The 25,000-nt window shown below is 44.3% G+C and overlaps 1 protein-coding gene across 19 annotated transcripts in view; it reads right to left on the bottom strand.

Annotated features, from left to right (window-relative positions):
* The window catches only part of LOC143019668 (protein tweety-like), a 475,005-nt gene that overhangs the window by 170,230 nt on the left and 279,775 nt on the right, over positions 1–25,000 (bottom strand). For 14 of the 19 annotated variants that reach the window (XR_012965847.1, XR_012965846.1, XR_012965848.1 and 11 more), the window contains exons 1-2: positions 17,631–17,732; positions 16,437–16,776 (exon numbers count right to left, since the gene is read on the bottom strand). The exons of 3 other annotated variants lie outside the window; for them this stretch is intronic. The gene's annotated coding sequence lies outside the window, so the exon portion shown is untranslated. Of the gene's footprint in view, positions 1–16,436; positions 16,777–17,510; positions 17,531–17,630; positions 17,733–25,000 lie in introns of those variants that run through there. 2 more of the 19 variants (XM_076175582.1, XM_076175581.1) reach the window with 2 other exon arrangements.

The following is a 25,000-nucleotide window of genomic DNA, read 5'->3' as shown; positions in this document are numbered from 1 at the left end:
TTCCTCCTCTTCTTCTTCCTCCTCCGCTTCCTTCTCCTCCTCATTTTCTTCCTCTTCCTCTTCTTCCTCCTCATCTTCCTCCTCCGCTTCCTTTCCCTCCTCCTCCTCGGCTTCCTCGTTCTCTTGCTCTTCCTCCTCCTCATCATCATCTTTCTCCTCTTCTTCCTTCTTCTCCTCCTCCTTTTGCTCCTCCTCCGCTTCCTTCTCCTCCTCCTCCTCATCATCTTCCTCCTCTTCTTTCTTCTTCTCCTCCTCCTCCTCCTCTTGCTCTTCCTCCTCTTCTTCCTTCTTCTCCTCCTCTTCCTCCTCTTGCTCCTCCTCCGCTTCCTTCTCCTCCTCCTCCTGTTGCTCTTCCTCCTCCTCATCATCTTCCTCCTCTTCTTCCTCCTCCTCCTCCTGTTGCTCTTCCTCCTCATCATCACCTTCCTCCTCCTCCTCCTCCTCACCGAACCCATACTCACGTCCATCCCCTTTCCCCTATCTCCCCTAACCTCCTTTCACTCCCCTCGTGTCCCCTCCCTGCCCCTTAGACTTCCACCCACTTCCTCTCTCTCTCTCCTCGTCTCCCCTCTCTTATAACGCAACCCTTCCTTCCTCCTCTCAAAGTTCCTCCTCAATTTCCATTTCCATTTTAACATCATCATCATTCTACCTCTCTCTCTTTCTCTCCTTCACTCTCTCTCTCTCTTTCTCTCTCTCCATCTCTCTGTGTGTGTCTGTCTCTATCTCTCCTCTATCCTCTCCTTCACTCTCTCTTTCTCTCTCTTCATCTCTCTGTCTCTGTGTCTGTCTCTATCTCTCCTCTATCCTCTCTTTCACTCTCTCTCTCTCTCACTATCTCTCTCCTTCTCTCTCTCCATCTCTCTGTCTCTGTGTCTGTCTCTCTCTACCTCTCCTCTATCCTCTCTCTCTCTCTCTCTCTTTATATCTCCCCCTCTCTCTAATTCTCTCTCTCTCTCTCTTCCTCTCTCACTTCGCACCTTCCTTCTTCCTTCCCTCCCTCCTTCCATCACCTCCTCCTCCTCCCCCTCCCCCTCTCCGTCCTCTTCTCCTCCTTCAGAAAGGAAGATTTTTCCCCTTTTATATTCAAACTCCTCCTCACTCCTCCTCCTACATCATCGCCACTTGACCTCCCTCTTCCTCCACTCCTCCACTCTTCACCTCATCCTCCCTCCTCTCTCTCCTCATCCTCCTCCTCCTCCTCATCCTCCTCCTCCTCCTCCTTCCATTCAAACTTCGTCTTTCCCCCTTTTCTCTTCTATTCCCTGACGTACGTACGCACGCACGCACACACATACACACACACACCTACACACACACACATACACACACGCACGCACAGGATGGAAGTTATGGAAGGAGAAGGAACGAAGGGCAAAGGGAAGAGAGAGAGAGAGAGAAAGAGAGAGAGAGAGAGAGAGAGAGAGAGAGAGAGAGAGAGAGAGAGAGAGAGAGAGAGAGAGAGAGAGAGAGAGAGAGAGAGAGAGAGAGCGAAAGACAGTGAAAGAGAAAAGAGAGCGAAAGAGAAATTGAGACAGAGAAAGAGAGTAAATGTGTGTGGGCGGGTTTGAGTGGGGAAGGATGGGGGATGGGGTGGGGGAAAAAGAACGACGCCGCCCCGTTCCCCCCTCCCCCCGCCCGACCTCATCCTCGACTCAGTCCGCAGGGGAAGTGGAAACAAAAAGGACTCGAGGGCGACTCCGCGGGGGAGGGGGAGGGGGAGGGGGGGGGTCGTCCTCCTGGGGCTGACGTCGTCGGTTCGCCTCCCCTGCCATCTCATTACCACATCTTGAGTCATTCAATCCCATCCAGGAGTCTTGGCTGAGTTTCGCCACTGAGGAAAGGTGGGTGGTGGTGATAGTGGTGGTAGTGGTGGTAGTGGTGGGGATAGTGGTAGTGGCGGTGATAGTGGTGGTAGTGGTGGTGATAGTGGTGGTGGTGGTGATAGTGGTGGTGATAGTGGTAGTGGTGGTAGTGATAGTGGTAGTGGTGGTGGTAGTGTTCATAGTGGTGGTGGTGACAGTGGTGGTGATAGTGATGGTGGTGATAGTGGTGGTGGTGGTGGCGGTGATAGTGGTGGTGGTGGTGGTAGTGGTGGTGGTGGTAGTGGTGGTGGTGATACTGGTAGTGGTGGTGATAGTGGTTGTGGTGGCGGTGATAGTGGTGGTGGTAGTGGTGGTGGTAGTGGTGATAATGGTGGTGGTGATAGTGGTGGTGGTGATAGTGGTGGTGGTGATAGTGGTGGTGGTGATAGTGGTGGTAGTGACAGTGGTGGTGGTAGTGGTGGTGGTAGTGGTGGTGATAGTGGTGTTGGTGGTGGTAGTAGTGGTGTTGGTGGTGATAGTGGTGGTGGTAGTGGTGATGGTGATAGTGGTGGTGGTGATAGTGGTAGTGGTGATAGTGGTGGTGATAGTGGTGGTGGTGATAGTGGTGGTGATAGTGGCGGTAGTAGTAATGGTACTAGTGTCAGAAACGGTCGAGTACGTGGGAGAGCGTACGCTTGTGCGTACAATGCCTTGTACGCGCCTTTGAATCCACTGCGTACGTACGCTTGGATCATGCGCGTGGCGTGTATGTTGCCACCGAGTCAGCTTCTCTCTTCTTGCAGATCATGCACGTGAACCACGTGCTGGACTCGTAATCGACAGCTATTACCTTTCCGGATGAGAACTCATATATGGGTAATGCTGTAACCTTACACACACAAACACACTATAACTCCTTGCCCACCAGAGTTGGCGTATTGGCTCGAATTCGGATCGCTTGATTAGTGCTCGAGAGCGGTACCACTGCACTGTTAAACCGTGTAAAGTGTGTGTGTGTCATTCACCACCATGATCTTGGATCACGTGTTGGACTCGTGATCGACAGCTATTTCCCTCCCAGAAGAGAGCTCATAGCTCATATATGACCGATCTATGGGTAATACTGTGAGCTTACACACACACACACCCAACTCCCCGCCCACGAAAGTTGGAGCAACGACTCGCAGCGCAGCGATACTGAAATTACTTCAGCCCTGGGCGGGATCTGAACCCGGACCGCCGTTGTGTGTTTATGTGCATGTGTGTGTGTGTGTGTGTGTGTGTGTGTGTGTGTGTGTGTGTGTGTGTGTGTGTGTGTGTGTGTACGCACGAATGTGTGTGTGTGCGTTCGTGTACGTGAGTGTACGTACATATCCGTTCGTGTACGTGCATGTACGTGTGTACGTATTCACACAAACCAAACACCATAGAATCCCACATCCTACATTCAGATTCAATCAGATGGTAAATTAGACGATTAATGATCAAAGTAGCGTGCACATGAACCACTAGGTACGCTTGCGTACACACCAAAACGTACGCCTGAGCTATCTATGTTCTATAAGAGAGCGTAAGCAAGGATAGCACCTTCTATTTCCACTTCAATTTCTATACACGTCAACCTAGTGCCCAGTGGTAGAGGGGCGAGACTGAGAAAGAATTTATAAATCACTCGCGTGATCACGGGTCTCTCGTTCTCTCTCTCTCTCTCTCTCTCTCTCTCTCTCTCTCTCTCTCTCTCTCTCTCTCTCTCTCCCCATGAACAGTGTCCGTGCGAAAGAATCGAAATGTGAAATTTCCGACCAACCTTACGTTCTCAAAGGGATTTACAATCTCAGTTATATTTTGTCCGTGGGAGCACAAAAGTTTTATTTTCTTCGGAATTGAAGTGATTTGCAAATGAATGAGAGAGAGAGAGAGAGAGAGAGAGAGAGAGAGAGAGAGAGAGAGAGAGAGAGAGAGAGAGAGAGAGAGAGAGAGAGAGAGAGAGAGAGAGAGAGAGAGAGAGAGAGAGAGAGGAAGAGAAGGAGGAGAGGGGAAGGAAGGAGAGAGGGAGCGAGAGAGAAAGAGAGAGGGAGAGAGAGGGGGAGTGGAGAGAGAGGGGGAGTGGAGAGAGAGAGAGGGGGGAGTGGAGAGAGAGAGAGGGGGAGTAGTGAGAGAGGGAGGAAGAGAGAGGATGAAGGAGGGAGGGAGAGGGAGAGAGATAAAGAGATAGAGTACAAAAATAAAAATAAAAATCCCTCAGTCACAGCTTTCACAGACAAGGTTCTGTGGTTACATCGAGGTGAAAACCGAACCACCACCTCCAGGTCACGTGACCTCACCCTTCCCCCCGGCGTAGACGGACCCCCGCCCGGAAGGCTTCGAGGAGGAGCTCCGGGGACGCAAATAGCTCCGGCTGAAGGTCGACCCCACTTGACCTGGGCCGACGCGACCTCGGTACCATCCGAGCGGTGGCAATAGCAGGAGGGACCCTAACCACGGTATCAAGGAGATACAACATGTATGTACGGATGAGGTGTTATTAAGATCGTGTGTGTGTTTGTGTATGTGTGTGTTTGTGTATGTGTGTGTACGTGTATGTGATTCACCATGAAGTAACAACCCGCAGCACAGCAATACTGAAATTGTTTCGGTGTGTGTGTGTGTGTGTGTGTGTGTGTGTGTGTGTGTGTGTGTGTGTGTGTGTGTGTGTGTGTGTGTGAATGTGTGTAGGTGTGTGTATGTGGATGTGTATGCATGTGTATGTGCGTTCATAAGTGCGTGCCTTCGTGCGCGCGCGTGTATGTGTGTGTGTGTGTGTGTGTGTGTGTGTGTGTGTGTGTGTGTGTGTGTGTGTGAGTGTGAGTGTGTGAGTGAGTGAGAGAGAGAGAGAGAGAGAGAGAGAGAGAGAGAGAGAGAGAGAGAGAGAGAGAGAGAGAGAGAGAGAGAGAGAGAGAGAGTACAAGAGTACTGACATTTCATCTAGTCCCTTTCAACACGGCGACACCCAGAACCAGAGATGGGAGCAATGGACGTCACGGAGATTAAGGTGGTTCACTAAAAGACTGACCTCCTTTAATACATTTACACTTGAAGGCAGACAACATTTAAACCCAATTTCTTGGTTTGGGCCGAGTTGAATGGTTTTCGCTGTTCCTAACACTCCTCTCCTCCCCCCCCTTCCCCTCCCCTCCCCTCCCCTCCCCTCCCCTCCCATTCCCCTCTCTTCCCTTCCCCTCCGCTCTCTCCTCATCCCTCTCGTATCACTTACTAAGTACTTCAGCAGAACCAAAGCTCTCTTTTTCCTTACAAAGCAGGACCTTTCCACTTCGTAAAGCTCGTCTACAACACACAAACCCCTTCACTCATAAGAATATAAGAATGAAAGACACTGCAAGAGACCATAAGGCCTACACTAGGTAGTTCCATGTCCATTACCACCTGTCACCCCCCTTCATAAAGTTGTCTAACCGTTTCTTAAAATAACTGATAGTTTCAGCGCTCACTATATGGTTACCAAGTCTTTTCCATTCGTTGAAAATCCTATTAGTAAACCAATTCTTGAATCACAATGGCAAAAGCCGACAAGACTGTGTCATGTCTGTACTTGAAAAAGCTGTAACAAGCGAAACGTAGTACCAATAAAGGTTTCGATCTCACAAGGTGTTTATTCTCAAACCAATTCTTGCCTATTTCCTTCTTAAATCTAAATTTGTCCAGTTTAATTCCATTACTGCGAGTCTTTCACATCATGTTGATTAAAATCACCTGACGGCAGCTAGATGAGAAAGGCTTACCCCCTTCGTTATGACGTCATACTTGAATTACATCGCCTGAGGACAACCAGAAAGAGTACGTGAAGTTCAAAATATCAACCGCTTTCCAATCTCATTTATTATAAAGTCTATTCACCACGTTTAAAATTCAAAGCTATCTGTTCCACTAGATATGATATAACAGGGAATTCAACCGCGTTGGAAAAATCAATGCGTCATTACAGTGATAAATAGATCTTGTGAATACAACAATTCAACCAATGACTAAACCATTATGAATTGATTTTATGAATACAATCGGTGATTGGATCATGTCATTCTATTTCAGTAATACATTTCGTTAAAGATAAAACTGGTATCATGGAAAAAATATACCAAAAACAGATCATATTTTTGTTCCGTATCAAATTGTGATAGTCACATAATATGCCAAAAGAGTTTTCCACACTATAACGGGGGTAACCGAGTCAAAACTGAGTTAAACAAACGTGATTCATGTTATTTGCAAAATAGTGAACTTTGCCAACCCTTTCATTCGAGGACGTGTGTGTACAAGTTATGTTAATTTGTCACCAATCTACTGGGTATTGCTTAAGGGGAGCCGTGACAGTCGGGTGGTCAGAGTGGTCAACTCCTCGACCCAACAATTCCTGGTTTCTTTCCTTAGTTGTCCAGAACTCATCAGCAAACGACAACACAACACAAAACTATTCTCGTCTCTGCTCGTCACTTCTTTTACTTTCTTGAACCAAATAAGAGAACTTCTCTTCCCTTTCCCTTCTCAAGAACCCATCACCAAACGACAACACAACACAAAACTATTCTCGTCTCTGCTCGTCACTTCTTTTACTTTCTTGAACCAAATAAGAGAACTTCTCTTCCCTTTCCCTTCTCAAGCCCATCGAGTCTTCTCCTTTCCCTCGCCCCCCCGCCCACCCACCCACGCCCATTCTCAAGACCACTCCACAGAGGAGGAGGGTAGACGGTGGGCGGAATAGGGTGAATGAAACCAACACTCTTCCTCTCTTCCTCCTCCTCCCTCCTCAGTCTCTTTACCTTTTCTCTCCTCCTCCTCCTCCTCCTCCTCCTCCTCTTCCTCCTTCTCCAACCACTTGTCTTCTACTAATTTCTTTCTCCTACTCCTCCTCTCCGCTCCCCTCCCTCTCCTCCCTTCTCTACTCCCATCCCTCCCCTCCTCTCCTCCTCCTCCTCTTCCTCCTTCTCCAACCACTTGTCTTCTACTAATTTCTTTCTCCTACTCCTCCTTTCCGCTCCCCTCCCTCTCCTCGATTCTCTACTCCCATCCCTCCCCTCCTCTCCTCCCCCCACTTCTCCTCCTCATCTCCAAGTCCCCCTCCTCCTCCTCCTCCTCTTCATCTGTTCTCCCGGTGATACGGACTTTCGTGGCTGCATTATCAACAAGGCCTCCTGAATTTATTATATATATTTTGCTATCCACACAAAAATTCGTAATTAAATCTCGACATCCAGTAACAACAACAACAATAAAAAGAATTAGGGTCAATATTATAATTACGAATATCATTATCAGCTTCCTCTTCCTTCACCAATTTTGGTACTCAACGTGGATCTTCTCCTCCTCTTTCCACTCTTCTTCCTCTTCATCCCACCAACTGCTCTTCATACCGCCTCCTCCTCTTTCCCCTTCCCCCACTCCCCTCCAGCATCTCCCCGTCCAGGCAGCTCGACTCCGCTTGAGAATCGATACTCGTCGGAGAACAGGCAAGACCGCACGGGGACTTGCTACTGCCGGCGTTGTCCTTTCCGTCTCCCTCGCCAGGGGCATGTAGCTACTGCCTGGGACACCTCCCATTTCCTATCCACCCACATCCATTCCACTCACTCCACCCATCCTCGTGGTATCGGGGAAGGCGGGTGGGAAAAGGGGGCGTGGTTATGGGTTGTAGTTTTACCAGCTCTTCTATCCTTGTAGAAAATACTACGAGGAGGCGTGGTCATCTCTCGGTATGCTCTGTGTAGGTAGGACAGGATACGGCATAGAGCACTCGGCTGGTGTCCTCTGGGTTTTCAGTTCACATTCAGGCCAACGTTAATATGCGTTGTTTTGAAGACCTCAAATGTTAGATAAAAACGTGAGGTACTTTAGGATTTTTTTTTTATTCCGAATGACGTGACGAGGCGGTATCTAAAGTACTTGAAATTTTTCGAGAAACATTTTACCTTTTTCTGTTTCATAGGATTTTTTTTTTTTTTTCTAGCTGAGGGCTGCATACGATTATAAATAATAGTCTCAGACCTTAAATGTGTTTTGATCCGAGCCCATCCCCTCAGCTTAGGGTTGGATATAGTTTGAAAAAACTTTGTCTCAACGGCCCATAACCCCGTGTCTCTGCTGAAGAGAATTATTTGTTGCTACGCAGAACAAAGAATCTAGAGTACCATAGAGTACTGAAAGGGGGCGGACATCTCTAATCACTCCATGATCATTTCTACATCGTTCCTGATTCCCCCTTACACCCCACCGCTTCTGATCCTCTCCCTTCACCCTCCCCCTGCCCCCGCCTCCTCTCCCGCTCCGTTCTGCCCCGCCCTGTCCCCAGCAACAGACCTTCAGCACGCGGACATGGGCTGGTTGGTTGGTGGTTATGGCCTGTGGTTTATTAGTGCTTTTGTCCTTGCGGACAACGTCGCGCTGTCTTTGCGTTATCTTATATTCTGTGTACTCGCTTGGTTTGTCAAGGAAGCTTGGGGTTTTGTTGGGATTTATTTTATTCTACTTTATCATTATTATTATTATTATTATTATTAACATTTATTGTAGATTTGTTGTCTACATTGGGTTTGGATGCGTTGAGACAAACGAAGTTGTGGTTTGTTCTCTCTAATCTTTCCGTAAGTAGACTGATCTACATCTCAAATCAGTACACAAGGAAAACACTTGCGGTTGCCAATGGAACAATTTTTACATACATTATTCAAATGATGGCTGTTGCCAAAATATAATGTTATGTACAATTTATTCTCTACTATCAACTGACTGCTTAATTTACTTCTACAATGTACAATGCAAGAACTGATTGTGGGCACTCAGTATTCTATTTTTATATACATGCAATGGTAAAAATAGTAATAATGGTATCGGTCGTATGACGACTTGCAGTTGGCGATGGAGAACGCAGGTGTCCTTTCGCGCTTAGCCCAACTGTCCGAGGGTGAGGTCCGACACAATAGGGGGTCCCCCGGGAGTTTCTGGAGAGGTCATCTGACGTGCTATAGCTAAAATGTGTGCGTGTGTGCGTGTGCACGCTGGCCATCTAAGGGATTGAGCATTTCATTTAATCATCTTGCAACATCATTTATTTTGGAGGGGTGGATGAAGGACGCTGACTTGAACTTTTCGTTTATGGGAAACGTTTATCGATTATACAGGGTGTCCCCAAAAGATGGATCCACTTTTTGAAATGTTTCGTAACGTTGTTACCAGCTGTGTCTGGAAAATGGGGGTCACCAGTTTGAAATTAAAGAAAATTTTAGTCTTCCCCCCTAGTATAGTCTAGTCCCCCCTGCGTGTTCGCAAATGTTGAAGCTGATGACCAAAGTTTGTTTTGACACATTTGATAGCAACGCGAACCAATGGATTCGACAACATAACGAAATGTTTCAACGTGTAACTATTTTTTTTTTTTTTTTTGGGGGGGGGACACTGTATTCTGCTGATGATCAGGTCCCCTGGCTTGAAGAGGGTCTCAGTCGAGCGTGACCCTTACCTTTTATCAATTGAGGAGGAGAGGAGGAAGAGGGGGAGCTTTAGACTCTGAGAGGCTGCAAGAAGCTCTCGAACTATTGAACTGAAATCACGGAGAAAACTTCGGAAGCGCTCTTCAATGTTCTTCTGGTTTTTCATTGTGACTGATCTATTTTTTTTTTTTTTTTTTTTTACTTTATTCTTTAAGAAAAAAAAAATCAAAAAGAAAGGATATCCTTAAAAAAGATTTATCTCTCTGGGATATCACGGAGAAGACTTCGGAAGCACTCTTCAATGTTCCTTCTGGTTTTTCATTGTGACTGATCTATTTTTCACTTTTTTTTTTCTTTAAGAAAAAATCTTCAAAAAGAAAGGAAAAAATATTTTAATTAGATTTATCTCTCTGGGATAGCGTGGAAGTTTATTGATTTTATTCTGGCTGGCGTTAAACATTTGTTATTCGAATGTTGTGAAATCACAGTAAGAGGATCTAATGGCCCTGGCACGTAGACACACCTTATGGATTTTATTCTGGTTAAAGTCAAACTTTCTTTTTCACCGAAGCGGTAAAGAAAACCCTGAATTGTCTGATTTTCATTTATTATTAGTTATATGTCAATTTATTATTATTTACTATTTACCTGTTTGTTTATTATTTAACTATACCTATGCATTTATTTATGTATTTTATTTGTTATTTACATTATTATAGTTTTTATTTATTATCTTATTATTATTATGATTTTTTTTTCGCATCCGACCTAGATATGGACCAAAAGGTCTCCTGTCGGCATGCTCCGCCTTTGTAATCCTTTGTAAAAATGTAATGTAGAGGTAAGTGGTCTTCCAAACCCCTCTCTCGTGCCTCTCTCTCTCTCTCTCTCTCTCTCTCTCTCTCTCTCTCTCTCTCTCTCTCTCTCTCTCTCTATCACACAAAAGAAAAACACACACACACACATTATATTTTTGCGTAGAGATGAGTTAGCTATCATAAGAGACACCAGTAGAACTCTGGTCCATAGGGGTATCAGTAAAGTTCATAAAACATCGATTACATAAAACATACACTCAGTAACCTACATGAGGGCGGGAGAAGGAAGACAATAGAGCACATAAGAGCACTCATCGTTCCCTTCAAAGAACAACGCCAAAACTCAAAACTTCTGTACTCGTACTTTCTAAGGACGTGTCAATTTAGTCAAAGTTTTTAATGTAATATATATATATATATATATATATATATATATATATATATATATATATATATATATATATATATATATATATATATATATCTTGTCCCCATCCCTCGTCCACCTCCCCCTAAAAAAAAAAAAAAAAAAAAGAAATCTTGTTCCCATCCCCGCGTCCCTCGCCCACCTCCCCCTCCCATCCACCACCACCCAGAGCAATGTTTTCCCGACCTTCACCCGATCAATCAAAGAGGCTTCGAATGTCTCACGACCACGGCGAGCCACAACACCTCCACCTTAGGCAGAGACTTGAAACAACACGAAATCAATCCTCTCCCGCGCTTCCCGAGGGTGGGGGGGGATAGGAGAAGGAAGAGTAGAAGGAACAGGGTGGGTAGGGAGGAAAGGGAGAGAAGGAGTAGGATGGGGAGGGACGGGAGAAAAGGGGTAGGGTCAGAAAGGAAGGTGGAAAGGGAGGGTGAGGGAAGGTGGAGGAGGGGGACGGAAGAGGGGGAGAGGAGAGAGGGGAGAGAAGTAGGGTGGGGAGGGAAGAGAGAGGAGTAGGGTTGGGGAGGGAAGGGAGAGGAGTAGGATGGGGAGGGAAGGTGGAAAGGGAGGGTGAGGGAAGGTGGAGAAGGAGGGGGACGGAAGAGGGGAGAGGAGAGAGGAGAAGAGAAGACAGGATCAGCGCTGCTGAAACCAGTGTTATGAAGAAACCCACAAAGAAACACAAAGGAAGAACAAACAACAGCAGGCCTACTGGCCCTAACGAGGCTGTTTGTGTTTACTACACTAAGCTACAGTTAAGAAAACAGGGTAACTAGGCGATAGAAGATGAACTAACACTACTGCTACCACTATCCTATCCAAGTGGCATCACCCTCTTCCTTTCGTTCCTCGGCTCTTCTTCCAGTTCCCCCCTGAAGTCTCGTATCCCTTTGTAACGATTAACATCTTCAATAGCCAAATATTCCGGCACTCATTAGCTGCCTGACGTACGATGATGCATCGCAATACACGCATTATAAAATATGAAGTTCCAGCTGTTATACTCGTTCTTTCACTCAGAATGTCTGTAACCAATAAAAAAGTGATCAAATCTGTTCACAGAATAAGACGGTCACTCAGCTACAACTACAATATATATATATATATATATATATATATATATATATATACATATATATATATATACATATATATATCAGGATGGCGACGTTGGCATCCTTATATATCCACTCGCAACTCAGGACGCCTCCGTTGGCGTTATCGTATACAAGGTGTTAAACGTTTAGTTTGGAACATTCTCCAGCTCTTTCCGTTCCCTTTTGAGGTCTCATAACCTTTGGCACGATGTAACGTTCTACTGGGAACGTTCTCATGTTCTTCTTCAAGTTTTCCCTTGAATTCTCCTGACCTTTGACCCGATTGAATTTTTAACTGGGAACGTTCTTAGTGTCAGCTTCCATTGTCCCTGTCTTCCGGCCTGGATTGTCCCTTTCAGAGACATAATTGTCCCTTTCAGAGACATAACATCACCAGAACAAAGTCGATAAGGTACGTCTCCATATTGAAAGGGTTCCTGATCGGGATCGTTTGAATTTTTTCATTTTGGCTGGTTTTAACTGGTTTTCCTTTTACGAGGGCGGGACTTGCTGGTTGAGAAACGAATAAAATCGTCTGATGTCATCCAGAACGAAATCATTAAAGCTCACCGCACGTTTTTTTTTTTTTTTTTTAATCCTCCTCAAGTCTCTTGTCATCTTTGTTAACTTGATAAAGTGATTTGGACTCTATTGGTCACTTGTGAGTTTCTTAGATATTAGTGTATTAGTATGCTCTCTTCGTGAAGGGTAACTACCGATCACGAGTCCTTCGCGTGATCCAAGGCCATTATCAATCACCCTTAAACAAGCGCGTGCGCTCGCACACACACACAAAGTTTGTGTGTGTGTGTGTGTGTGTGTGTGTGTGTGTGTGTGTGTGTGTGTGTGTGTGTGTGTGTGTGTGTGTGTGTGTGTGTGTGTGTGCGTGTGTAAGGTGTATTACCCCCAGATCAGGCAATACGAGCTGCTTTCACCTGGGAGGGTAACAGCTGTCGATCACGAGTTCGACACGTGATCCAAGCCTATGGTGAATCACAGGCACAAACAAAACAAACCCTAATTGCACTCATTATCTTTAACACTCCGCTACAGTGACCCAATAAACTGACCCTTCGCCCTGTCCTACTCCCCCTCCCCTCGCACCCCTCCCAGCCGCCGGGGAACCCGTGGGTCGAATGTACACAGCCCGTGTACAAACGCACCGTGCATATCAATATTCACATTGTGAGCCCACGTGCCGGTAACGCTGTGGGAATCGTGATGAGGCACTTGCTGGCTCCTGTCACACTTGGCACACAAACACGAAGAGATGTGAGCAGGTTAACACAAAGAGGTGGGGTGGACTGAGGGTGTAGATGGAGTGGGAGGTGGGAGGTGGGAGGTAGGAGGTGGGAGGTGCTCCCTCCTGCATGGCACTATTTTGAGCCCCGGCAGTTCTCTCCAATCCCCCCAACGCGCACATTTACGCATACGCACACGCACACACACACACACACACACACACACACAAAGTGTCTTTTCACTCAGAGCATGCAGAGTAACCAGTTAACTGAATAAAGCTCAGTCGCGCCTCGAGCTCGGTGTTTGTTCCCTTCTTCAGTCGGTTCTTCAACTCTACTACTACTACTACTATTTTTTTGTTAAATAACGACATACATCCTTGTAGTGCTATGCAGTGAAAGTAGTCAAGATCTATTTCCCACACATTTTATTGGACCCTCTCTCGTCAACGACTGTGGTCGACTACCCTTTTATATTTTGTATTATTTTACTTTAATGAAGCTTAATACGAAAGTCCATTTTTCCTAATTTTTACTACAGTCTGATCAAAATCGAGGTTTTATACATGTACCTCCCAGGCATAGGAGAATTTTAAGAGTGAGAACGGTAGTTTACATCTCATCCACGCTACTGTACTGTTCTTTGGTTGTTGTTCATTTACTGCCATCACCTCTGCCAGACGAGTGTAGAATGTCTTTACCCTTGGACCCATAACACCTGAAGTCGTGAAGGTTATCGAAGTGAATGAGATCTGGACTCCATTCTGTATACGCTCCACGTACATCCTGATTTTCTCAGTCTCATTTCGGGAGTTGGACACCCCAATAGTTAGGTTAATGTAATAGATGGCCACTGGATCAAATAATCGTATGTCAAAGAAGGCCAGTTGTCCCCGTGTCCAGAAACCTCTTGCGCTGACGTCCACTCGTGCTTCATCTGATGTTTTGGAAATGGGGTGCCTGAAGTTCTCCCCTCCTAGGGGGAGTAGTGTTGGTTCGATGGTCACATCCTTGCATACCTCCCGAAGCATTTGGGCAGTGAGATCCCTTATCTCGTCATGTCTCATGCAGATGAATCCGCCCTGCTTGCATATCATCGCGCGGTTTGGATCAAACTGTCTCGCACAGGAACATTTGTCGGGCAGCCTTTCCAATGGCCATCCCTCGGGGCAATGGCGTCCGTGATCTTTTTTTTATACTACTACTACTACTACTATTACTACTACTACTACTACTATAATTACTACTACACCATGAAAAGAGTTCACCAAAGCAAGACTCCTTTGCTGAGTTCATCATCCAACTAACACAGACTAAGTGGCACAAGAGGTGACAGTCATGTTCACTATCTACCAGACTGTCCCACACACGCTCAGTGTATGATTTTGTAGTTATGTGGTCTACAACTAGCATTACTGTAGAACTCGCCTGACCATGGTTGTTTACATGGGCAAAAGAATAAAGTAGATAAAATAAACATGTGATAAAAATAATCTTCATTAGTAGAGCTGTAATGTCCCAGAAAGAGAACTTTATATATATATATATATATATATATATACATATATATATATATATAGTGCATACACAAATACAAACGTTTACATGAAAAGTATCTCCTCGTCGACCTTTATATTTTTCATTCTGTAAGCCCCGAAAATGTGTTATTTGATTTTAAAACATCGCAAATCCTCTTTAGAACCCTTCTCACATCGGTATGCCTCTTCGCACGTTCGAGGCCGACGGACAAACTGCCTTCGTCCGAGGGAAAGTCCCACAGTTCAGTAGGTTAATGATTACGTTTAGTATCAAAACCGCATCAAGTTGGTAGTGACCAAACCCATTGATATTCTATTACTATAAACTGTTCACAAAAGCGAAATGTATTTGCACATTTGAAAACTGTTTAGATATAACTCACTGTCGGAGAAGTAAAGCAAAAGAAACAGACGATCTATATATTTCGACCATAGTTGTGGTCGAAATATACAGATCGTCTGTTTCTTTTGCTTTGTTTGTCCGACAGTGGGTTATATTTAAACACTATTAACTGTGTTAATGCCTGTTCTGTCTACCACCGTACTATTTCATTCACTGCATTAGCGAAAGGATATGGTTTAACGTCACAACCCCCCCCCCCCCGGAAGGCTACGTCGAGGCCCCTTACAGAGGACTTTGTAGCGTTGAATTTAATAAACCATGCCCTTGGTTCAACTTCCCCGGTGGCAGGATTCGAACCGCCATCCCCTCGATCTTTACCGCAAATAACGTCCTAACCCGCTCATCTCAGCCTGCATAAGTAGTGTTTGCATTTGTCTATTTATGTTGATTTATTTGCCTATTTTCGTCATTAATTACTCGTTTATGTATTCGTTTACTTATCAATATATTCTACTCATTTATTTACTTACTTTATTTATTTATTTATTTATCTATTTGGCTTGGCTTTCTCTATTGTATTTACGAATATGTTGAGGATGGAATGGTAGTAGTGTTTTTTATGTCTTATTTTTTGGCTACCTCCCTTGTACGGGGGAAAAAGCCTTTGGCATATGTATGTATGTACGGTATGTATGTATTAAGAATATGCCCATCACTTAAATCCAAGGGCACACTTTATCACTTTTGTTCTACCTGTCGCCAGAAGATTTTATTTGGTTTAAAGAAAGTTGTATCTAAAAGATAAATCTGCTAAGTTCAGGCGATTTCATTCAGGCAAAGGGGACGGCTCACTCGAGACGCCATTTTCTACCAAATCGGCTCCTTGGATGAATAAAATCGCTTGGCGACAGCAGGAAAGAAATGAGTGTGGCGCGTCACCGTACTGACTTATGGTGCCATGAATATTTTAATTTCGGTGACAAACGTTATACACTTTGTTCTGGCTATAACCACAAGATTTTAATCTCCCAGGGCCCCCGTAAAGGACACTGATTGTGTATGTCTCATGTAGTCGAAAAATTAAGGACTTTAATTACACCCCTACGGATCGGGGTCCCCCATCCCTTTTTTTTTTTAAAGTGTCACCAGTCAAAGAAGATTGTTGATTGCTCTTACTTTTTCTATGATCCTTTTCCCGCAACCCCTACGGTGAACGAACATTGTCCCCAACAGACAAAAACCCAATCGGTAGGTTAGGTCATGTTGGCTTATGTCCTCCCCCACCCCCAATTTTCCTATTGGGTTTTTGTCTGTTAAACAAGTTGGTTTTTTGTCCGTTGGGGTTTTGTCCGTTGGGATTTTGTCCGTTGGGTTTTTGTCCGTTGGGGTTTTGTCCGTTGGGTTTTTGTCATGTGTTCCCCCTTCCACCCCTCAAATATATCCCTTACCATCCACTCTTCGGGGAGATATTGTCCGCATGGATACAAACGGTGCTGATTGGCTAGGGGTGTGGTCTTCTAACACATGACAAAACCCCAACAGACAAAACCCCAATAGGAAAACTAAGGGGGAGGGAGGACATAACCTAACCTAACCTAACCTACCGACTGGGTTTTTGTCAGTTGGGGTATTGTCGATTCACTGTGGTCTTCTAACTACAAGTATTAACCGTGAGCTCCTTCTTACCTGAATTGTACGGTCTCTGAAGGTGCAGCCAGCACACCGAACGAGTCGGTTAAACTTTCTGGGAGTCGGTTTAACCGCCCAGGGAGACCGTTTAACTGTTGGTTGTTTGAATCCAACGGAAACGGATTATGGGTTATCGTTGACCAGAACTCGAATTTGCACACACATTTTCAATTTCTTTTTAAATCCATAAATATGTTTTTTCTTTTTCTTTTTCTCTTATTTTTTTGAGGGATGATCCTTCGAGCGGCGGAACCTCACATACACTGCATCACTCAAACTCAAAAACTTCTCAAAAAGTGTCTGAGTGAGTGAAACGTATCGTATCGGTACACTGTAACTGGGAAAATGATCAACACGTAACGCTATCCATTAACAGCGAGTGTTTAGCCAGCGGGCAACACAAAGGCATTCTATATCGTGATGAATAGCACAGCATATCAACAACCCTTGTTTTGCCACAACGATCTATATCCACTGTAATCACGTGATGCAATTTACGTCATGTATATTATACTCTGTGACACGAACAATATACCTCGTGACGTTTGTCAACTATTCCATGACACACAAATTATTCTCTGTGACACTACCATATCACCATTTATGACACCAAGTGACACACACGCAAGCTCCTCTCTGTGATATTCAAATCCAAGTGAACAAGCCTGACACTCCATTCCGACACAAAGGGAGCTTCTGTGTTAAGACACGTGAGCCGTTTTGTGACACGTAGGTTCTGTGTCACACGTGGAGCATTTACGACACTCAGGAGAAATTTCAGAACACTCACGAAGCATTTCGCTTCAGGTTTGGTCATCTATGGTGAAACACAGGATTTTTTTTTCGATGAGAGGCGCATGCAATATCCTTTGTGTTTTTTGTAAATGGTGAGGTTTACACTCTGTGCGAAAGCAAACTGCATCCAATTCTCCTCATAGTGTCTCCTGACACACACACACACACACACACACACACACACACACACACACACACACACACACACACAACACACACACTCACACACACAGAGACAACCAACCAACCCTACAGCGCAACACGCTCGTCTCTCACTGTCTCGACTTCAACGCCTCTCAGAGTTGAGGTTCGATCTCCGTAGAGCGACAACACCCTCAGGCCCACTCGCCTCGGCTGGCTTGCGCGCTACCCCGCCCTCCACTCTCGCCCGCTTACCCCTCGCCGCCGCTTCCCGCCGGAAGGCTCGCTAGCCGTGGACTGACTGACTGTCTGGCATCCCGGCCCTCACCCAGCAGGCACACACGCTCTCACGCGGCCGCGGTTCTGGTAGTGGTAGTGGTGGCAGTGGTGGTAGTGGTGGTGGAGGTGGCAGTAGTGGCGGTGGAAGTGGTGGTAGTAGTGATGGTGGTTGTGGTGGTGGTGGTGGTAGTGGTGATGATAGTAGTGGTGGTGTAGGTGATAGTAGTGGTAGGTAATGATAGCAACGGTGGTGTATTAACATGATACGGTGGTATAACAGTATGGCGTGTTGGTGGTATGGCCTTGGCAATGTTGGTAGTGACCTTGGCAGTGTTGGTAGCGGCTATGGTAGTGTTGGTGGTATGCTGGTGGTGTCTGTGGTGGTGGTGGTGGTGTAACAGCATAGTATTGTCCTGGTAATGGTGTGGTATAGTGGTAGTAGTAACGAGGAGGATAGAAAGTGGAGTTAGACGAGTACAAAACAAGACCCGACCTGACCCAGGCAAGAAAATACCCTTCCCTCCCCCCAATCCCCTCCTCCCTCCCTCATCTCCCTTCCCCCCCTGCCACCATATCTCACCCCAACTACACCCCCCCCCATTCCCACCCTACCCCATCCAACCCTTCTTGACTTTTTTCTTTTTTTTTCTTTACAGACATCTGTACGTATGCATGTGTCTGAGTTGTGGATGTTTTTGGCAAATAAGTATGAGTCATCAAATGAAGAGGACGAAGAAATGGAATGGAGAAAAAGAGGAAGTAATATGGAGGAGGAGGGAGAAGAATGTGGAGGAGGAGGAGGATGAGGAGAATAAAAAGGAGAGGGAGAAGGAAGAAAAGAAGAGGAATGAAGGAGAAGGAGAAGAATTAGAAGGTGGAAAAGAAGAAAGAGAAGGAGGAAGAGAAGGAGGAAGAGAAGGAGGAAGAAAAGGAGGAGGAGGAAGAAAAGGAGGAGGAGGAAGGGGAGGAATAAGGAGGAACAGGAGGAGGAGGAACAGCAGGAGGAGGAGAATGTGGGATAGGAGAATTTGGGAGGAACGGGGCAGGAACGGGAAGGTAAGACAGACTAAGAGATAAGAACGTGGGAATGGGAGATAAGGATGGAGGTGGGAAGAGAGATAAGAGATAGAGGGCGCATGCGCCAGGAGGGAGTGGTTGGGGCGTTTGGAGTGGGAGGGGGACACAGGCAAAGAGGTCTATCGTACCATTCAATTCTCCTCCTCCTCCTCCTCCTCCCCCTCTTCCTCCTCCTCCTCCTCCCCTAGTGTTCATGTTTCTTCTCTTTCTCTTTCTCCTCCTCCTCCACTTCCTCATCTTCTTTCTCCTCCTTCCCTTCCTCTTCTTCTTTCTCCTCCTCCTCCTCTTCTTATTCCTCCTCCTCCCCTTCCTCCTCATCATCTTCCTCCTCCTCTTCTTCCTCTTCCTCCCCTTCCTCTTCTTCTTCCTCCTCCTCCTTCCCTTCCTCCTCTTCTTCCTCCCCCTCCTCCCCTTGCCCCTCATCTTCTTCCTCCTCCCCTTCCTCTTCTTCCTCCTCCCCTTCCTCTTCTTCCTCTTCCATCACCAGACCCACTATAGCTCTTTCGGAACGATTCAAAACTTTCCTATTCTAATTGTCGCCAGGCGATTTTATTCATTTATGGGAAACCTCCTCAGCTTCCAGAGGCTTTTTCGAATAACATCTTCGTTGCATTTTACGACCGTTGACAATAAGAAACTCTTCAGTTCTTGGGAGCAACATAGCACCAAAGACTTTGGAGTGTTAAAAAGAGATTTAAGATTTTCAGTGACCAACATTATATTATTCTATTAACTAATTTACTTATCAATCTATTCATTTATGCGTTTATATATATTCATTATATTTACATATTTGTTTATTTATATTATCTTTTTTAATTGGAAACTAGACTTCGATCATGAAGAATGTAGAATCTCTGGTCTGTTCCTAAAATCCCCCAAAACAGCGTTTCTCAACCTTTTTACCCTTGCGTAACCTTTAAGATAAATTGCATGTCTCAAGGAACCACTGCGAAAAAAAAAAAAAAAAAAAATTATATATACAGTATATATATACATATATATATATATATATATATATATATATATATATATATATATATATATATATATACCATATCTTTCTCATTTCATTTTCATCGTAATAATAGGTTAGATAGGATTATGTCTATATTACGTTATTACAATAACCAAGAATATGTCGTGAGTGTTTAACTGTATTACGTATATAAAATTAAATAAAAAATCAAAAGTGCATTAGCTTATCTCACTTGTTCTCGCGGAACCCTTAGGGACCTTTTGCGGAACCTTAGGCTTCCGGGGAAGCCTGGTTGAGAAACGCTGCCCCAAAACATCAACAACATACAGCGTGCAACCAATAGCTTACCCGGAGGACTTCAAACGATCTATCCAATCAACTTCAAGTCTATCTGTAGCAAAAGGGATTGATTTTCTTGTCTGTCATCTGCAATACTTAGAACACGTCAATTTGCGTACAGACAGTACTTTGAGTATGCTTTCTTGCTTGATTATTTGTTTGTTTTTATTTTTGTATTTGTTTATTATTACTTGATTTATTATCATTTACTATTATTTATCTGTCAATTTATTATTTACTATTTACCTGTTTGTTTATCATTTAAATTTACCTATTTATTTATTTTATTTATTATTTATAATATTATAGTTTTTATCTATTTATTTATTCATTTATCTATTTACTTATTATAATCTTTTTCGGATCCGACCTAGTTATGGACCAAAAGGTCTCCTATCGGCATGCTCCTCTTTTGTAATCCTTTGCCTCCTCTACCCACACGATGAGCAGTCTTCCCGTGCCCCCCCAGGTGGGGGGGATGGATGGGGGGGTACAATTCCGCCAATCAGTGAAGTACCCAATCTTTCGTCGGAACACCAATCATGTCTGTGATTCATGAATCATGTAAGGCCTCAACTCAATCCTTCTGGGAGTTATTCCAATCATGATTTATACCAACTGGAATTATCAGGCAGATGGTAGGTCGTGTTTGTGCACCATCTGATCGAAAAGATTCGAGCTAAAAAAAAAAAAAAAAAAAAAAAAAAAAAAAAAAGAGAAAGAGAGAGAGGATCAAAATTTCGCTATAATAGAAAAATCAAAAGATAAGAAACTATATATTATTGGCAGAGGCTTACTACGGGCCTGACATCTGTACCTATTAATCGATTTTAAAACGAAGATACTTATGAAATCACTTACACGTATGTAGGCATGCATCCTATTTGATACTTATATCCACATATATAAATCACATTGGTCAATAATGATTACCAATTAAAAATCAATATGTAATGTTACACACACACGCACATATATATACATATATATACATATATATATATATATATATATATATATATATATATATATATATATATCTGTATATGTGCAAAGTAGACCATTTGGAAAAAAGAAACTAACGAAGCAGAGCGCTTTCGTATATTACATTTCAATGCACTGATGATGTAATATACGAAAGAGCTCTGCTTCGTTAGTTTCTTTTTTCCAAGTGGTCTACTTTGCATAAGTGAATACACGTACTCGTGTTCTTATTAGCATATATATACATATACATACATATATTATATATATATATATATATATATATATATATATATATATATATATTGCCGTGGTATTCTGTAACACCTGGCAATGCACAATATCTAAAACATTAACAACTCTACCCGGGAACACAAATAGAATATTTCATTATGGTTAAGGACAAGCGACGAACGGCCTGAAAGTGAGGGGATGGGGGTCCCGGTCGCTGAAGGCTTACTTCAGGCTCGAGTCCGTATCTGAAATCATATAGAACATCCGTTTCTAGCCAAAAAATGAAACCTAGATGCTATGTCGCTGTGTTGAAGGAGAAGACATTTCGCCTTGGGTCACGTGTTTCTGAACCTTACAGACGGAAGCCCCCACAGATCGAGAACCGGGTTTTCGGTACAAACAGGGACTAAAGTTCGTGTGCATTCTAACATTAGCTCTCATCCTCTGGTTCCTAGGCCACCTAGAGGGTGAAAGAGTACGACACGCTGAAATCTAGTGGCATTCAGTGGATGTGAAGCGATACAATTCAATGCTGAAGTGATCTTCCCAGGAGGCTAAGAACAGCAGAACATAAGAGTATGGGATACGAGAGAAAACAGTAAGAACGCTTGCTCATGTCACCATAATTTTGATCCAATGAATCTCCCATGATATATATATATATATATATAAACATATATACATGTATATATATATATATATGTATGTATGTATATGTATATATAAATGGGTTGGGGTTATTTACAATATGGTAATGTAACGTTCACACGAATCTTATCTCATTGGTATATCTTCGCATCCGTTCTCAGCTCCTTAACAAGTACAGTATTTACGGTGTTGACCCTGGCCGCTTTACAACGTAAACAACATTGCTTAACCACGGTGACGTTAGCAACACTTCAAGAACGCCGCTGCTCTAGCACAAAGACTTACAACTTCGTCCCTCACGTGTGCCGAGATGGTCATCTTATTAAGTCCCAACCTAGAGGATAGCGTTACTGTTACTAACTCACTGTTTGGTACAGTGGTAGCGCCTTGGATTCGTATTCACGACGTAAGCGGCTCGAGTCACGCCAAGGCCAGTGGTGAGCTTGAGCTGTTTACTGGGGAGGTTACTGATATCGGTAAATTATGTACTATTTACCTGTTTGTTTATTACTTAACTTCACCTATTTATTTACTTATCTTATTTATTATTATTTATATTATTATAATTCTATTTATTTATTTTATTTATCATTACACACACACACACACACACAAATTATATATATATATATATATATATATATATATATATATATATATATACACATATATATATATATATATATATATATATTTGCATCCCACTTAATTATGGACCAAAAGGTCTCCTGTCGGCATGGTCCTCCTTTGTAATCCTTTTTGTAACACGGCAACTTTAACTTTTAGCTTCAATTACACCAACACTAATCCACAACCCAGCCAAGACTTCATCTCCGAAACCCTATACAGAAACACATGACCCAAACCAAACCATCAACGGCACCATTTACCTCATTCAGACCAACTCCTAAAGATCCACCAAGACGGTTTTGATGGCTAGTAAGTTACATCAATGGAAAAATAAAGTACGTGGCAATTTTTTGGTCACATCAGCTTAAAGTTGCCAATTGCTCATTTTCCGGGTTATGGAGATTATTAATCGTCGAAATGAACACAGTTTATTTGGGTTTGGCATTTTGCAGATAATTACTTAGTTGTCAGAATTATTAATCTCGTTGCTCATGCACACTAGGTCTAGCCGGAAGTCATAACTTAGAAACCAACTGACCAACACTAAACTAGCGACCCACAAACAACCAAAGAACGACAACCGACCAACCACCAAATTAACAAACCAAGACCCATGGGCAACTAGCAATCCCCATTCCCATCACAAGGAGCGTCGAAGAAAAGCAAACAATCCTGGCTTGTTCAGTAACGAAGTGTCTGAAGTGTGGTTTGAGAGTTAAGTAGCTTGGGATCCCGAAGAGGAGAGGTTCTCCGCAGACTCTCGCCGCAGCTGCTCGAAGAGAAGAAGAACTTCGACCAAGGAAGGTCCCTGATAGCTTGGGATCCCCAAGAGGAGAGGTTCTTCGCAGACTCTCGCCACAGCTGCTCAAAGAGGAGAAGAACTTCGACCAAGGAAGGCCTCTGATAGCTTGGGATCCCGAAGAGGAGAGGTTCTCCGCAGACTCTCGCCGCAGCTGCTCGAAGAGGAGAAGAACTTCGACCAAGGAAGGCCCCTGATAGCTTGAGATCCCGAAGAGGAGAGGTTCTTCGCAGACTCTCGCCGCAGCTGCTCGAAGAGGAGAAGAACTTCGATCAAGGAAGGCCCCTCATAGCTTCAGATCCCGAAGAGGAGAGGTTCTCCGCAGACTCTCGCCGCAGCTGCTCGAAGAGGAGAAGAACTTCGATCAAGGAAGGCCCCTGACACTTATGTGTCGATCTCGCGTCCATGCCAGGACCTCCGCTACGCTGTTTGACACCGTCTTGTGAGTTCTGGTGTCTGGTGTCTGAGATGAAAGGTACTCAAGATGTTATTTGTGTGCGTGTGAGGCTTTGACTGCGTTTGTTGTGTGGAGATGAACCAGTGCATAGTAATGTAGAATGTGGAGATGGCGGCGTTAACGGAGATGGCAATTGCTGTAACTGTGGGTAAGTATTTGTGTGGGATGGAAGACGGGTGTACACCACTGTCAAGAGAAGGAGTAGAAAAAGTAATAATAGGAGCAGGGAGAGGAGGAGAAGGAAGAAAAGGTGGGGGTTTTCATAAAACAGGTTTCCCATGGCCAGAGGAAAAACCTATAAAAATGTCTCATTGTTGAAGACCAGATCCCGTTGAGAGGTGACAATGGTGGTGGTAGTAATCCTATGGATCAACAACGGTAACATCGACAGTGGTGATAACTGATCAAGGGTGACGTTGCCTCAAGTAAGGCCAGGAGAAAAGGGTGAAGAGGTGATGGGGTGAGGAGGAAGGTGCATGGGTGAAGAAGGTGGTAGGGAGTAGGGTGGTGAGAGAAGGAGTTGAATGAGAATGATTCAAAGATGAATCAATCTTCAGAATGAGGAGGGTTGAGGGGGAGGTCGGGAGGGTTGAGAGGGTGAAGAGGTTAGGTGAAGGAAGAGTTTTTTTTTTTTCTTTTTTCTTTTGAAGAGGAGAGAAGAAGAGGAACAGAGAGGAGATGAGAGGACAGGAGAGAAGAGAAGTGAGGAAAGGAGGGATGTAAATAAAGGAAAAGAGACAACAGGAGATAGAAGACAAGGGAGGAGAGAACAGAAGAGAAATGAAGAGGACAGAAGAATAGACAATACGAGATAGAGGACAGGATAAGAGAAAAGAAAAGAGAAGAGACAATAGAAGAGAGGGTTGGAGAAAATTAAATAGAGTAACAAAGGAGGAGGAGGAGGGGAGGAGGAGGACGGGACAGAAGGAGAAGTAGGAGGAGGAAGAGGAAGAGGAGGAGGAAGAGGAGAAGGAAGAGGAGGAGGAGGAGGAGGACGGGGCAGCAGGAGAAGTAGGAGAAGTAAGAGAAGTAGGAGGAGGAAGAGGAAGAAGAGGAGGAAGAGGAGGAAGAAGTAGGATGAGGAGGACGGGGCAGGAGAAGTATGAGGAAGAGGATGAAGAGGAGGAGGAGGAGGAAGAGGAGAATTAGGAGAAGGAGGAGGAGGAGGAGTGGGAGGAGGAGGAGAGGAAAGGAGAGAG

This window comes from Oratosquilla oratoria, chromosome 37 (genome assembly GCF_046742065.1).
Source record: "Oratosquilla oratoria isolate Oo_2021 chromosome 37, ASM4674206v1, whole genome shotgun sequence".
NCBI classification, from domain to species: Eukaryota; Metazoa; Arthropoda; class Malacostraca; order Stomatopoda; family Squillidae; genus Oratosquilla; species Oratosquilla oratoria.
This window is presented reverse-complemented; position numbering and strand designations above follow the sequence as displayed.